This window comes from Dermacentor silvarum, chromosome 5, assembly GCF_013339745.2.
Source record: "Dermacentor silvarum isolate Dsil-2018 chromosome 5, BIME_Dsil_1.4, whole genome shotgun sequence".
NCBI classification, from domain to species: Eukaryota; Metazoa; Arthropoda; class Arachnida; order Ixodida; family Ixodidae; genus Dermacentor; species Dermacentor silvarum.
In genome coordinates this window covers 109471772-109487209 of record NC_051158.1, presented here as the reverse complement: position 1 = coordinate 109487209, position 15438 = coordinate 109471772, and the positions used below count along the sequence as shown (strand labels likewise).

Sequence of the window (15438 nt, the reverse complement as noted above, 5' to 3'; positions counted from 1 at the left end):
ATTCAGCTACTGTGGTTACGCTATCGTTGTAGTACGTGTAGCCTAGTAGACTGTATAGCAACAATCTTCGCTTCCGCGACCTTCCCGAAGAAGGATAAATAACACAACCGACACCAGCAGTTAGCATTCTGATATCATCAGTGGTCAGAGGGGCCAGTCACGCCAATCGCGGTGGGTTTAATGTTTGGTTCTCGTACGTAGTACTATCCCGACATCATGGCGAGTAACTTGTGTCATAGCCTCCTAGAATGCCCTCCTAGTACTCACAGTCCGCTCTCCTCAAGCCACCATATCCTTACAAATCGCACGCAGCCGCTCATCGAGTCGCAGCGAACGACGTCCTCGGCGTAGCAGACTACTTTTGGTCTCTTGGTACAGGAAGGTATAAAATGATTTCCAAGGCTTGTTGGAAAGCGGTGGCTTCAGGTGTCGCGGTAGGATTCATCCCACCACTATTCAAACTTGAACTTTGGCATTCAGAGCTGTCGCTTTCTATCAGCGTGAGCAAAAACGCTCGACGCGATATAGCGACGTCCATCGCATCCACAGACATTGGCGTAAACAGAGGCCGAGGAGCATGCTGGGAAAAAACGGAAAATGCGTCAGCCGAGAGTTCCGGTTCGCGCCGCCGATTTTAGCAGAGCAGTTGCGGTACGTTGCTCCGTGGAGTGATATCACTTCCGCGAATGCTCCCAATCTGCCATTGGAACAGCCTTGTTCCGAAAAGAGCAGGAAATGTTGCTGCACATACCGGAAGTGCTCCGAATCTGCGCTGGTGCTGCAGAGCCTGCAACAGCACAGCAGCAACGCCTCAAATCCCATAGTTGACGTCGATGCCACTACCCCCCACCCCGGCGCCATGTCGTTCCAACGGACAGATGTTATGTTGTTTTTGTTTTTCTGTTTTTTGAGAGCGAGCATCTCCCGCTCGACTCGGGCTCGCGCCGGCCGTGCCGGGCCCCGCCCACTTGCTTTGCAGCCACCGCCTCTTCGCGTCACGTGCATTCAAACGCGTCGGCCGCGCGCGCTTCAAACGGGCCACCCTTTCTTTTCTCTTGTGTGCCGCCCACAAAAGGGAGAGAGAAAGACAACATCCCCGAGCAAAACGAGGTGCTCACTACGCGATGCGTGGGGTGCGCGGTTGTCTCTAATTTGGGAACGCTCCGCGAACTAAACCGACAGCGGAGAAAGCTATGCGGTCGTAATTTTTCGTGCGATCTTCGAGCTGGAAGCGACTTCGGTGCCGCTCTACGAAGCGAACGAACGTCGCATCAAAGGCGACCGTAGTAGAAAAACCGCATTTCTAGTAGGTGTTGCTTGCGATTGGCTGACCGTCTTCGCTAATGATATGTCCACCATGGCTGGCACCCGCTTTTACGAAAACTTTCAGCGGAAATATTATTTTTTTTTTGACACGAGGGCTCGCCGTAATGGAAAATTTCGAACCCCCGCTTGCGTCCCTTTGCACACCAGGCCGTCAGCGTCCTGCCCAGCTCCAATATTTCTAAATCTCCGTATTGAATCATTATTCTGGCATGTTATAGAACACCATACCACACTTAGGATTGTCGCTTACCAGGGGCCTCAATTAAAAAAAAAAAAAAAAAAAGCTTCAGATTAAGTTTCACATTAGCTAGCGCAGGGACTTTGTAGACAAAACTAAGGTGTGACTGCAGACTGTTCGCTATCGTGCATCTGGACGCTGCTGCACCTGGCACGCTGTGTCCCGCCGTTTCGATGAAAGCGCAGCGCTGTATACGCGAAAAAAAAAAAGGGGGGGAGGGGGGGGGGGGCTGCGACAGTCGTAGGAGTGCTGGACTGATGGGTCTCCTTACTTCCCTGACACGGAATCAAGGAGAAGCAAAAGCTACCATCACTCGTGTCTTTCCATTTAATTTAATAAATGTTTTATCCTCCTTCTTTTACACCCATATTCACCTTTAAGGGCGTAAATTATTTTACGGTGAACGGGAATAAACGCTGCTCGGAATTTGTTCAATCGCGCGAACACAATTACTGAGCACACTGCAGGCAGCAAAATGAATAGGTCAAAATGCTTTCAAGTGAACATCATGGTGCGAGGTTATTTTGTCTGCCAAGTGCTGTAATGAGTATGTTATCGCAGCCTCTAACTATGAGTGTTTCGTAAATATGCGAATAAGGTGTCACGTATACACTGTTATATTATGAGCTGTGTGTTGGCCATGCTACTTTCCACCTATTGAAACATGAATATTTTGTTCTGTAGTCTGTGCTATGTGTATAATGTAGGAGCATAAAAGAGCATGCGAACCCCTCTTGCACCGTCGTTCAACCCCGTCATATTTCTCAAAGTTTACACGAACGTACGTAAGTGGGTTTACGTACGTAAGTGGGTTTAAAGACGCGCTGGCGTGTATAAGCAAGCTAAGGCGAGCTGCAAGTTTATATATAGGGAAGAAAAAATAAAGCTTCTCGTAGGGGTCAAAATACCGAACGCTAAAAAAAAAATTATGAATTCGTGACACGGAGCAAGGAAGGAAGGAAAGAGTGGAGAAGGAAAGGCAGGGACGTTAACCAGTTCAGCACAACCGGTTTGCTACCCTACACACGGGAGCGGTCGGGATGAGGGGGAATGAAAGATGGGGAGGAGAGCACGGAGCAAGACATTATACTATGTCTTTAAGGTGGACAGAAGTCCCCACGATGCATATATAGTACATGGCAACTGTTGGAACACGTCGCCATGTTTAAAGCGAACAGCTTTCATTGTCTGTTCCGCGCGCTTTTACTTTCTCGGCCGACGCAAAGGCGCCGATGCAAAGGGCAATCCTCGCGCAATCGAGTTCCAGGGACCGTTCGCCGCCGAACGCAAAATGTGGTCGGTGATCGATAATCTAAGAATTACAAACAAGTTCCGCGCCCACAAAACCGTAGTGCACTTGCTTGTCACCTCTGCGAGTAGGGCGAGCCAGATGGAGTTTGGTTACAGCTGAACGATCGACTTTGCTCCGCTAATGTAAATGCTGGGCTAATTGAGAAATGAAAGCTAGTTGCGAAGCTAATTGTAGTAAAAAAGGGGGGGGAAGCATTGATCCTACTTTTTCTACTGTATTATCGACCTCTGACGACTAAATTAACAAACACAGGGTCTTTAATCGATACTGGATGAGTCTTTAAACTGACTTAATGTTTCCCTTCATCGGTCCCTTCAACGGTGGCGACATCGACGCTTCCTCCAAACCGTGTATATACCGACGATGACGTAATGGGCCCCTTGTACTGTAGTTGCACACTGATGGATAGATGGAAAAGGAAGACGCGACGCGAATGCCCGCTCTGTCGGTGAGGCCCTCCGCCGACTCGTGTTTCGCAATAATTACCCCCCTCCGCAGGCTGGGTCAAAGAGGATGGACCGCGACCGGGAAAGGGCGAGGGCCGGTTCGGTCATTTGATCCCGCCGCCAGGGGGTCAAAAATGTTCGAAGACTCAAACGTCGAAGGAGAGGCGAGGCAAGCGGGCGTGCAGGAGCCACGATATATATATATATATATATATATATATATATATATATATATACATACATACACGTATACTCGAAACGAAAAAAAAAGTAAGAAGCTCGCGCACGAAAGAGCGAGGCGTGAAAGTGATGAGCCGTTTGGCAGCAGCTGCAGTGCAGGAAATCGAGGAGCGCGCACAGAAGCAGTCATCATCTCGTAGGCACGTAGATAACAGATAAATGAAAAACGAGAGATAAAAAGAAAGAAAGAAAAGGGCATACGCGGCGATTGGGTCGAATTACGGAGCCGTGGGAAGCGCGAGGCATCGCCATTAGCTGCCACGCTGGGAGGTGTTGGCCGGTGCGCGTCGATAATTTTATAACGCCGCCACCAAAACTGTGCGGGTATAGGGTCTCCCTCCCCCTCCCCCCCGCCGGGCACTCAGCTACCCCAAATTGGCCCCGCGGCAATGTCCCGAGTTAGGAGTGGTCCGCCCCTTTTTGGCGCCCTCCGAGATGGCCAGCGAGCGACCGAGGTCACGACCTCAGCGTGGCTTGCCTAATTCGAGGCATGTTATCCACGCATCTATCTAAATGTTTCGTGAAGGAAGCCACCTCTTTCGGTTAGGGCGGCTCGCCGACGTAGAGGTCCACCGCGCGGGCGCGTTTTTTTTTTATCGGAAAGTGGCGGCGCGAAGCGGCTCAAGGGGGAAATCCCTCCATGTATTGCAAATCAGAACTGAAGCTTCGCGCGGCGCCGACCGCAGCGCCGTCACACACAGCCTACCGGGAGGAGGGAACAGTTTTCAGTAGCACGCGCTGCGTTTTTTTTTTTTTTTTTTTTTTTGCGTCTGCAAATTCACCGATCAACTTCGGGTATACGTGTGACCGCGCTCCTGACACGACTGGGCACTTGAGGTTCCTTAATTTTGGCCACGTCCCTGCTGTTTCTTAAAGTACGCCTAAATGTGCGCACACTAAATAATTGATAGCGCAACTCCACCAAGATACTACGGGGAGGCAAACACTACAGAAAAACGTATTTACAATATATTTACAAGGCGATGAATCGCTGAACCATATGGTCGATAGCGCGCGCCAGATGACAAGCGTCTTCTTCATGGGCGCTCCTTTTGAGGAATAGTACCGTAACAACATCATACATTAATGCGACCAAGTTAAGCGCTTGTCAAGTGCAGCACGGATTCGGAATATCTTTATACGCAGTGGTGGATCTTTCATCGTAACCAACCTATATATAATAATTAAACCAACTGCGTAGATTATGCGTCACTCATATGGGGTAATTTCCGGAGATGCTTCGCCCCTTATCTGTGCTTCTTTTGAAACGCCAGCCTCTAAGTTGACCCGACTTCATCTTGCTATACCGTCTACTTATACGATAAACCAGCTATAAAAAAACAGATCGTAGAGGTGTAATTACGATTATTGTTGTTGTGCTTCGAGGCATAAAATGATCAGAGCGGGTGGAAAGAAATGAGGTGGTTGGCACCTGCCGCCATGAGGGGCACAACAGCTGCTTCCTCTAGAAGGAAACAAGTACGTACAAAAAGAATATAGTGAGTGAAGAACACAGGGGAGATTAAAAATAATGATAAAGGAAGGCACAGTGAACGAAGACGCGAGGAGAAAATAAAATTGAAACGTCATACAGATCAAATGCACACGAAGAAATGTTGGGTGCTCCACTAACGCGCACGTTGGATTACACCGGTCACAACTTTATTATCATCCAATGACCTATTGTTTATGCACTACATTATTCGCAAGCTATGCGGACGCGTAAAGCAGTGATGGAAGTGCTGCTCCAAGCACTCCAAAGTGCTCCAAGAGAGAAATGCTCCTATAGATGCTGCTCCAAACTCTCATTTTTGGTAGTAACTGCTCCGACACGGCGCTGGGAATTTCGATCTCATACCGATTACCAAATGCTGCTTTGGCAACGGTTATATGTGGTTGTGGTTACTTTTATAATGTGGTGCTCAGCTTGATCGGCTCGACCCCATTTCTGCCACAAGTACTAGCATTTTAACTATACAGCTCATTTCACTGCGCGTTCGATAACCATCCATCTCCGTAATTGTTTGTTTCTTGCAATTTGCGTTGATTATTGTACGTGCATTAGGTTTCATAATAAATATTAATATTGATGAGAAGCTTCGGTGATGCTTTTTTAACTCCAGTAGTAGTCTGGCATATTTTGCCATCTGCTCGGATAGATGCTCCACGCATCTATCTGCTCCACGAATCTATCTGCTCCGAAATCTGCTCCAAAAAGTAAAATATCGCTTCCATCACTGCGTAAGGAAACTTTAAGCGGTTGCGCACTGCGAGATGTCGGCGCAGCGATGTCACGTGGCCTAAGGTGACAATGATGCTTCTCGAAGGTATAAAGAAAAAAAATTGGCCGCATATCTGCTTGCTTCGCTGCAAATGACGTCGAAAGACAATAGTGTTCTGCCGCCCCCCTGATACTTTACACCCTCTCTTCTCCCCTCCTCCCACCCCTCACGCTCTTCACCTCCCCTCTCACTCCTTCCATGATGGATGCAATGGAGGTTTTGCTAAATTCAATTCAATTTTCCCGCGTTCATCCTGCTCTCGCGCCATCTGTTGGCACCTTTTATTGCTGTTGGCTTAAAGCCGACTACAGAGCCGCGGTTTCAGTCGCCTTGTTTTCAACGCGTAGCGTCTCTTCGACACCATGTCTAACGCTTTGATTTCTCATTTACTAACGTAAAAAGCAGTCCAATGTGTATTCTTAATTAAATGAACGCTGCGGACCACGGTTATGTGTACATATGTTTTGCTTCAAATAGGCCGGAGGTTTCCTTTGTGCTGTATAATGTTGACGTGTATGACCCCGTAGCACCATGGAGTGCTATAGCTTGGTTGGTTTTCGCCGGGCGGTTGAAATGGTTTTCGCCGGGCGGTTGAATCGAGTGATAGACAAAGTTTTTTGCGTTTATGTAGCCGTCCTTAAAAAAATTGAAGGCGAGACATATCGGAGCCACGGGTCAAGGGATCAATATGAGCAAGAACAATGCAATAACTACGCGCGCCATATGCGTGAGACAACTCAAAGTATACTTGCGCTTGGATTACTAAATATTGTTGAAACACACGAACTCGTTCGCGGAACGAGTTCACAGCACGTCCAATATATGCGCCGCGCATCGCGATTTGCTTTCGGTCGGGGATCATCGCTATAGCATTCACGAACGCTTCGTCAATATTAAGAAAAATAAGGCCACGTGTTTTGAATTCTTAATGACCATGATGTCAGGGGCACAACCACAAAGAGACGCAGAATCCTTCGCCTTGAAGAAAAAGAATAAAAAGTGAAGGATTACTAGTAATAATTTAAAAAAAGACGTCGGAAGGCGATTCAATCTCCAATTGAAGTCGATGCAACAAGATTTTAAAACATGCAAATGCCACGTATAGCTCGACAGAACCAAGGTAACGTTGTTTGCCGTTGCTTGGGGATACTCAGATTATTATTTTTTGCATTCCGCCTAATTGGGTAATCAGTCTTAATTTTTCACCAAATTCTCAATTATTATCTTTAGATGAACAGTGTCAATGAGAAAATTGTTGAGCGACATGAGAAGCTCCCGAAAGAGCTTTCTTTTGCTCAATACGTGCTACATAAAAGTGTTTTACCAAGCATGAAGGATGCCCGCTAATACACGCAAAGTGCCTAGAACGGCCGGTCGCATATACGGGTCATCACTAACGGTGACCAGTGGTACCAGGGGTGTTTACACAGTAGCACACATAACTGCCCACATTTATAGACACTACGATCGAGATCGGCCCACGAAAAAAGGCTATAGAAACACATCCGATACGGAAAAAATGGGGCTAACTCGTTAACACAGACATTGTCTGAAATAAAAAAAAATGAACGTATTCCCGAACACGTCGAGCGTGCGGATTGCCGAGCGAGAGATAAAAACTGGCCATTGTTTCGTTTTTCTCGTTCCTTCGCGCCAGTGAGCTCGTTTCAGCGAGCCGATCATGCACGATGAAAACGCGCCCGCACGCACACGCGCTTGCACTTAGGCGACCGCACTTGCTTATCCACCACTGCTGCGCACACGCCAAGGGACGCGAAATAACTACGGACTTGAGACGAAAAACTGGCCCACCATTCGGCTTGACGCATGAATGAACCCGCCGCAGACGCTGCGCGAACTATTTTGTTTACGCTATCGTTAATAATATTAAATATGGACATGTGAAGTATAGGAAGTAAAGAGGAAGGAACCAGGCAGGCAACTGCTGTCTGGATTCATGCGAACATCCTTTATCTTACACTTAATTGTTTCAGGAGTGCTCGCTTCTGTGCAAACCTATTGCATCCGTGCATGTGTACCAAATAGAGCCCTGGCAATGTTAGCCAGCGCCAAGCTCAGCAGTGAAAGCGTGGCCTCCGAGATCGCGCGCAATCTCGGAGGCAATGACATATAGCATAGATGATGGTACGGCTCCCAACCCTCGCCTCCACCTTTCGTTTCCCTTTTCTATAATATTCCCACACTTCAAATGGCTCCCCTCGCGTGCTTTCACTGGCACATGCAGCGTACGGCGCGCGGCGGCGGTGTTATCGCCCATGGACTTTATACGGAGCATCACGGCGACGGCAAAATGCGCCTGAGGTGTCCATATAATTGCTATCGCAATAAAATGAGCAATTAGTTTTCACCCATGCTATCCCTGGCTTCACTGTCGACTTTCTTCATATATGAGGCACGCACAAAATTTTGTGCGTAAAGTTCGCGGCATCCTGCACGGTTGAGTGGACGTCGTTTGTCCGGTCACTGGAGCCGCGGCGCCGGCGATTGGCTATATATAGACCAGGGCGCATGCCAAGCGGTTTCACGCTCGAGTCGTTCGCTCTCAGCGTTCCGAACCGAGGTTTGAGCGAGCAAGCGTGGTTTTCTCGCGCGACGCTGGTGCGGAGCGGGCCGTCCCGAACGCGTGTATGTCTACTAAACCAACGCGCTACAGCCGCCAGTGGTATCTGCGTGCGCGGCATGCTTTCCCGTCGACCGAGTTCACCTGCTTACACGTGCGTGTTACCGAGTTTTCCGACAAACGTTAGCGCTTCTTTTCACCACCCCGGCAGCCGACGGAAAAGGATTGCTAACGAACGGAGTTTGGGAAAGTACACACAGCGTTGCTGCATGCAACTCCCCCTCCCACCACTGCCTCGCTGCCTGCAGCGACGTGAGAGAGAAAAATGGTTGTATAGAATGGTTGTATCCTCCAACAATGGGCACGTAAAACCTTAAACTCCCTAAAATCTAACACTCACCATAGTTATTAGCGGCTATGCGGAACTTCCAACTACTATACTGACTGGCAACGTTTAGACTATATCTTATACAGTTCTTAGTTAGCGTTTTAGTCACGTGCGTTTGCTTCCCCAGAGTATATATACCACAAGTAGCGCGCTGCCGTCACGCTTTACTTAGAACACAAAATAAAAATATCTACACTCTATAGCGGTGTGGATTTCCTCGGAAGGCGAGGTTAATAAACAGGTACAAATCTTCAAAAGTTACTTGGCAGATATTGCTTACCGGAACGGCAAACAGTAAGGTAAGGGGAAAAGAAGTGTCAACGTAGTCTTTCACTCCTTTTGCGTTAGACGCTGTCGCCATTAGTTATTCTAACGTGGAGCTTGTGCTACATAGCGTGTATTTCTCCTACCGAAGAACGTCTCCGTGCTACCACCGTTCGCTACTCGCTTCAGTTTATACGTACCGTGCGGGCTCGCACGGGGCCGCTGCCTGTACCCGAGTGGCAGCGGAGGTCACGCCGCCACGCGGGAGGTTGGCGCGACACGAGTGTGCACGGGTCGGGAGTGGGGGTCTTCCTGGGGTGGCGGGCGGTTGTTGGGGGTCTACACGGTTGGCGGGGGCACCCCGCTGTTCTGGCGTAATTGCCGGCTCTCGTTACAGGGCGACCTCCACCCCCGGCACACTAAGAAGTGCCACCCTCTCGCGGTGGTGTGCCCGCTGCCAATTACACACCCGTGAAATTGAGAACGGCCAAAATGAACTCGGCATCGCAGCATGGGCCAAGACGCCGCTAAAAAGAGAGAGAGAGCGCGCGCGCCCGTAATGTTAGCGGCGTGACGACCGGTATCGAGCTTTTATTCCCCAAGCTTCTGCCAGAAGAGGTTGGGCGGAGTGGCGACTTGACGGCGGCGTGTGTAAGCGTTCTCGAAATTAGACGCCCGCCTCGCGACCCGCCTTTCGTCTCTCCCCTTATTTCTCTGTTCAAAAAAAAAAAAAAAAAAAAAAAAAACTATATACTCTTCTCGTGCGCGTGTGTTTTAATTCTTTAATTTCCTCGCCTCGTCCCTCGTGCACGTTGCCCGATAGAAAGCAGTAAACACGAAATAAACTGGCAACCTAATTCGGGTCAAACGCGTTGAGCGGCAATTTGGTGCGGTAATTTGCAGCTCCCGCTTTCGTGTTATAAACGGTTTCGGTTTCGTCCTATATACACGTACGACCTCCGCTGCGTTGAAAAGTGCTAGGGTGTTTTGTTACGCCGAAGTCTCGTTTTACCCGCTTGTACTTGAAAAGTCAACTACGAATCCTGCACGATCTCCGAAAACAATTTTGGCAGACTATACAGACTGAGATAGACTGGGTCATTTGCTTGCTTGCTTGCTTCCTATGCCATGGCGCATACCCACCACGGGGGATTGGCCAAGAAGCCGGCGGTTAAACAGGTGGGATGAAATTATTCAATGAAACTAACTGATGTTAGAGCCGTATTTTATTTTATTTTATTTTATTTTTATTTACAGCCTGGCAAGCCGGAAAAAAAATTGTGTTTGGCACGAGTGCATTCATCTCTAAGCCAAGCAGTCGCAGAACAACCGGATCGCGCGAAGGAAATCTCCGGGCGTCTAGAGGGGTGAATTAAAGCGGATTAAAGCCTCTATGGAAGTCATTATACAGTCGTGGGAGGCTCTTGAAGATAAATAGTGCGACGTAGTAGTTAACGCGACCTTTAAGATGCCCCGAAGACGTGGCCGACCGATCACACGAAATCAAGGCACAGATCAATCTGAAGGCGAGTCCCCACAAGCGATGAAGACGAAGAACTCAATGTGATGATGATCATGTGTAGACGATGAAGAAGTTCCTGGGAAATGGCCACAATGTGCAGAATCGGTGTATTTCAGTTGTGCTTGCATGCGGGGCTGAAATTTTGAAGGCAGCAAAGAATCCAGAGAAAATAAGTATACCGCGCAAAGAGTGGTACCACGAAAAGTAATACGCGGAATTAATCAATCGTTGAAGGGACAATGAAGAGCAAACCAATTTGATCTGTATTAGTCAAGTGCGATACAAAAAAAAAAGGGTCACTCTTCCGTGTGAAAAAAACTCGATAAGACAGCAAAGCCGCAAAAACCAAAGACGAGAGGCGACGCCCCCTCCATGCCGTCAAAATCCACGTGAAGCCGTTGAATTCCGACGGCATCTTCTATGGCCCGGTTAATTTTTTTTTTTTTTTTTTTTTGCGGTTAAAGACTGACTGCGTTGTTTTTTAGAGGAGTCCGAGACTGAACTTGGATAGTTTCAATAACATTCAGTACGATTCAGTACAATACGATTAAAATACCATGGAATCCACGACGTCACACTGACGTACCGGGCGCTGTAGTTACCGAAGTAAAAAAAAAAACAAGTTTAGACTTTATTTTCTTTTCTTTTTTGTAATCCACTTCTTACCGAGAAATTTAAGGAAATTGAGTTTTCAAGGATTGATATATGCAGACTGATTTAGGGTTCCTTTCCAGCGTCCCTAAGTACGAGACGTAAGAGACAGGGTGACAGCGGTCTCGACTGGAGATAGCAGACGAAGGGGCGGGACTGTTGCTGATATTGTTGGCAACATTAATAAGGTAGCAGTGCGATTGGGCACGTCGTTAACAGATCACCGGTGATCTATTAATGGGACAAAATGAGTGCCAAGTGAAGGGGCATGCAGAGATTAACTTTACTTACCTCTCCCACCTTCTTTGTCACCATTATTTATTTATTTATTTATTTATTTATTTATTTATTTATTTATTTATTTATTTATTTATTTATTTATACTCCTACCCCATTTAGGCTAATGACCCATCTATCAATTTAATCATTAATTCATTCATGCATTCATTCTTCAAACGGCTCACTGTCCGAACAGGTGTTGCTTTGAGGTAGGAAAATCAGGCAGTCGAGGATGGCAGTAGTATTAGCTGGTGCGATGAAATCAGGAATCACATAGGATGGAGTCGGGTGACGCAGGACAAGGGTGAGTGGGGGATCACCGGGAGAGACTGTCACGCCGCAGCGGTCGTAAAATATGGGCTGATGACGATGACGATCGTGGAACCTTGCGTGCTTATGAATCGGTCGCAGAGTCTTGGCGGCGACAAATGTTTGCCTACAGCTGTGGGCACACAATGAAGGTGAGGAGAGGTTAGGTCTCCGTAAAACGGCTGATATTGCGGACCACGTGTCACTCGTTCGGAGAAGAGTACAGGTAAAGCATTCCGTTTTAGTGCACACTGTATATATAGGTTGCTGCTGTACGCGAACAAAGTGGAGGTGAAAAAATGACAAATGATAACAATAAAAATGCAGAAAAAAAAAAAACTGCCGAAACCCGGGATCGAACCAGGGACCTTTAGATCTTCAGTCTAACGCTCTCCCAACTGAGCTATTTCGGCACGGGCAGTAGCGCGCTTATCTGTGCATTCAGTACCTCCTCCTTCTTCTTTTTTTCTTTCTTACACGGTATTTATTGCATCATGTGTACGCTGTTGTTGTTGTTGTTGTTGTCCTGAAGCGGGCGTCGCGGACCCCTTCGCTATCGTGATTGGTCGCAGTACGAGCGCTGGCAAGTCGCGATCTGCCGTATGCCGTTTCCAAAAGCGCTGTAGCGACACTGTCGAGGCCCCCGATCAACTCGACGCCGTCACTCGCTCGCAAAATGCTGGACAATTTTAGCCACGCGGACTGCGTTATCGTAGTAGAGATATCCATTGGGGCCTCTTGAAGAAGTGTAGATAGCGTTGAAGGACAAACCAATAAGAATAAAAAGAAATGCACGCAGGGTGAAGGTGATATCTACTCGGTGTTCAAAGAAACGGTGTTTTTAAGCCACTCGGGTTATTTTGATGTCCTTCATTTTCGTTTCATCCTAATTACGCAATTACGCCATTGGCTTGCACGTTGCTGCACTGCCAATCCGAGGCCCAACGTATTCGATCGACTTAACGAGCCTACCTCAAAATTCGTCTAAGATATGCGTGTCAGTCACGCGTTGTCAGGCTACAACAAAGAATGCCTTTCTTTAAGAGTTCATTTCGAGCAATAGTCACAGTTTTCTTTTTGTCATTATTTGCAAGACACTGCAGGCTGGGGTTTAATTGGCCAAAGCAAGAGTACAAAATCCTTTATAGTACACAGTGCGCAGAGAAACGCAGAACAGTTACAAAATAAGCGTAAACTGCAGTGCTCAATTTGAGCCATTGCATTGCGTAGATGCACTGCTCGATCAACATACATAGTTTTGACGGCTATGAGTTTTGTACACATTTAGCTCGCTGTTTTGCGAGTCACATTTTTTTCTTTCTTTCTTTTTCTTCTGTGTCGCGCTCTAAGAGAAAGAATAGAAATAGCCCCATGTCGCGCTCACTGTGCATGATGTGCGCAACATGATTCATAGGTCCTTTCTATAGGTCATGAATGCGAGATGTATTGGCTAGTGCTCGCAAGTGTCTCGCGTACGCATGATGCAATAAATACCGCGTAAGAAAGAAAAAAGAAGAAGAAGGTACGGAATGCACAGATAAGCGCGCCACTGCCCGTGCCGAAATAGCTCAGTTGGGAGAGCGTTAGACTGAAGATCTAAAGGTCCCTGGTTCGATCCCGGGTTTCGGCACAAGTCTATTTTTTTTCTGCATTTTTATTATTATTTGTCATTTTTTCACCTCCACTTTTTTCGCGTACAGGCAGGAATGCATTACATTCCAAGTGAACTACTGACTGAACGTGGGAAGCTTGATTGACTTCTTGTGACCTAGAACAGCCAGAATACGAGAAAAGAGAAATTGCATCATCCCTGACTTGTATGACATCAGTATATTTACATATACTGATGTCGCAGATTTCAGACATGGCAGGAGTGGGTAAGTACACTAATACAACGTACCATCAACATATAACATGTAAAAGAAGTTTATTTACGAAACCCTCGTGTAGCCATTCTCGTAGACGAGTATGTAGGTCACTCCCCATTTCAATGGTACAAAACTGTGAGAAAGAAAGATTTTGAAGCTATCTAAGTAATATCTAAAAAGAACAGTATTCAGAGCAATATAAATTGTTTACTACGTGTACTACGCGCTGAAGACCACAAACGTCAGAGTTGCGTGGACGGAAACATAAGCATGTACAATTTTGTGCAAAATTATAATGCTTTCACAGGTGCGTCTATGTGCCAAAGGCTAAATCGACAACCGGCCAGTCGCGCGAAGAGGAGTAATAAATACCATATCGATTAAAATGAGATATAATCCACTACTAACCAGAGTTATTTCGCGCCAAATAAATGAAAATCCTAAAGAATATCCAACCAGTTCAAGAATGTGGTTTCTCTGTAGTGTCCGTTTAAATATAATGCCATTCGGTACACTGTCGGCATAAGTCGAGGCAAGCATGTGGTTTTGTTCTTGTGTATGTGTTTAATTATTAAGCGCACCATAACTGTTACCATGCGGCAGCGTCATTGTAGCAAAGTTCACCGAGTTGACTCTCAAAGCCTCTTTGTATCTAACGAGCAAAACATTCTGCCTCGTACGATTCTATGAATCGTGCACAAAGCGACGCCCCGTGCCCCGACCGACATCTGCGGTTGCGTCGGCCCCAAGGGCATTGGGCCCCAATGCCCCAAGGGCATTGTGACGTCACAAACGGACGCGAAGAAGAAACACGTGCTGGCTCGGCTTCGTTCGTGCCGGCTCCCTTGCGGCTAGCATGCTTATACAGCAGGGTTTAGCGTCGTGCCGAAATAGCTCAGTTGGGAGAGCGTTAGACTGAAGATCTAAAGGTCCCTGGTTCGATCCCGGGTTTCGGCAGAAGTCAGTTATTTTTTTTTTGTGCATTTTTTATTACAATTCACGAATCGCACTTTCTTATAGGTAACTCATTTCATTTTGTATTCTTTTCTTATCATTGGTCGCGCCGAACGGTTGATACGGGCAATAACGGCATCCGAAGCCAATGACGAACCCAAACGGCGAAGAAAATGAAATTAATTGGTACAAATTACAGCCGCAGCTGTCTTATGTACTCCACCGGTTAAAATGCCAAAAGAACGGTTTTCGTCAATTGCATCCAGTCAAAGTGCTTGCAACTGCGATTCTCGGACCTTATTATCATCAGTCTTGCTTGCCGAACCTCGAGTAAACTGCCAGCGAGAATTTAAGTATATATGTGCATTTTGTGCATTTTCCTTCTTTCATTATAAAATTCAAAAGGGAATGCAACATTACGGCTTATGCAAACAATCAATTATAATGATGGTTAATTTTCTTTCGAAGCTGGCCTGTGGTGATACTGATCGAACGCGCTCGTTTAAATGCAAAATTATACGCACGAACTTTGAGATTCGGCATTATAAATAAGCGATAGTGATATGGAAGACAGCTTGCTGTGGCACTGAGGCCCAAGGTGTTGCCTCAGCGATATTGCCTTGTTTAGGTTGTCCGTTTTTGCACGGCAACGGCCTTGATAAAGCCGCTCGCACCTGCTGGAATGCACAAGCATGCATGCTAACTGTCGCGAGATTTATTGCCATTTAAATAACTTTGTCTGGCTTTGTGTTACTTATGCTATGCGCCCTTTCCGTGC

At 47.0% G+C, this 15438-nt stretch overlaps 3 non-coding genes across 3 annotated transcripts; 2 read left to right on the top strand and 1 right to left on the bottom strand.

The window, feature by feature from the left end:
* Positions 1 to 12178: 12178 nt before the first annotated feature.
* Positions 12179 to 12251, bottom strand: Trnaf-gaa (transfer RNA phenylalanine (anticodon GAA)). Its single transcript has one exon. It is a non-coding gene; the product is annotated as a tRNA-Phe (tRNA).
* A 1144-nt stretch (positions 12252 to 13395) lies between these two features.
* Positions 13396 to 13468, top strand: Trnaf-gaa (transfer RNA phenylalanine (anticodon GAA)). Its single transcript has one exon. It is a non-coding gene; the product is annotated as a tRNA-Phe (tRNA).
* A 1122-nt stretch (positions 13469 to 14590) lies between these two features.
* Positions 14591 to 14663, top strand: Trnaf-gaa (transfer RNA phenylalanine (anticodon GAA)). The gene has a single exon. It is a non-coding gene; the product is annotated as a tRNA-Phe (tRNA).
* The last annotated feature ends 775 nt before the right edge of the window (positions 14664 to 15438 follow it).